General features: G+C 40.4%; 1 protein-coding gene across 2 annotated transcripts in view; it reads left to right on the forward strand.

Annotated features, from left to right (window-relative positions):
• The window catches only part of NTNG2 (netrin G2), a 98557-nt gene that overhangs the window by 17073 nt on the left and 80392 nt on the right, over positions 1–1092 (forward strand). The gene's annotated exons all lie outside the window — the stretch shown is intronic.

Consider the following 1092-nt stretch of genomic DNA (forward strand, 5'->3'; position numbering starts at 1 on the left):
CAGATATAGAACCTGGTGGTGTCGATGTACAGTGGATAAAACAGCCAGTTGCTAATCAGCGGCTCAGCCATATATTTGTGATTGCAGGTTTAAGTTTCACAGGACTTTTACACACAGGAGCGGACGTGACTGTGATGCGAACACAGAAGTGGCCAATAAATTGGAAGGCTGATTCTGTGCCTCAGGTCTGGGCCATTGGTGGCCCACAAACATCTCAACAAAGCTGTAAGTGGCTCAAGGGGTACTAAGACCAACAGTCTGTGACAAATAAATGTTACTCAATATCCTCCATTCCATCTATCTTCCTCTTTCCATATTTTGGGAACCTCTATGGATGCACAGGTCTTGCAGACAAAGAGAACATAAAATTTTGTAGAATAAAACAGTAGAGTGTGCTTGGAAAAGCTAGACTTTCCAGTCAGCAAGAGTTCTATGTCTCATTCTTTTAATGGTCAGCTCAGTCTGCCCTTTTCTTCTTGATGTGTTTGATTTGCCCAGGCTCGGCTGAAGAATTGCAACAGATAAAGGCCAGCATGGTTGTTATAGATCCTATCAATTGTTGCTTGTATCTGTTAATTTCCTTGTTTGTTTGGCTGATTGTGATTTGCAAATCTGAAGACAGCTCCTTTCTTTTAGTCCAAAGGTCTTTGCTGCATTGGTTTTTCGATAGGGATTAATTCCTGTTCTCGAGTGTCTTTTCCTTTCTGTGAAGCCTCACTTTGGCCAGCATAGTCTATCTGTAAAAACTGTCTTGGCTAAACTGGGAAAAAGGTTTTGTCTAGGTTATTTTATACTCTCATGGCTAAAGGACTACATATCCCATCTACCTAAATTGTGGTACATGTTTAGAAACAGATTCTAGTCCTCTTGCATCTAGAAATTGTTCATTTGTCTGTTTGTTAATGTGTTTGGATTTGTGCTACACTTTTGCAACCCATAAGTATGAATATCTTATACTCTTCCTCCATTTGAGTTGTTTTGCTTCCTTCTTTTATACATTGTTTCCTAGAGAGAGAACTTCTCTTACCAGCACAGTCTATCTGTCTCTCTTGCTCTTCATCTAGGTTAGCTATAGTGGGATTACTGAGGGGG

This window comes from Sceloporus undulatus, chromosome 7 (genome assembly GCF_019175285.1).
Source record: "Sceloporus undulatus isolate JIND9_A2432 ecotype Alabama chromosome 7, SceUnd_v1.1, whole genome shotgun sequence".
NCBI lineage: Eukaryota > Metazoa > Chordata > Lepidosauria > Squamata > Phrynosomatidae > Sceloporus > Sceloporus undulatus.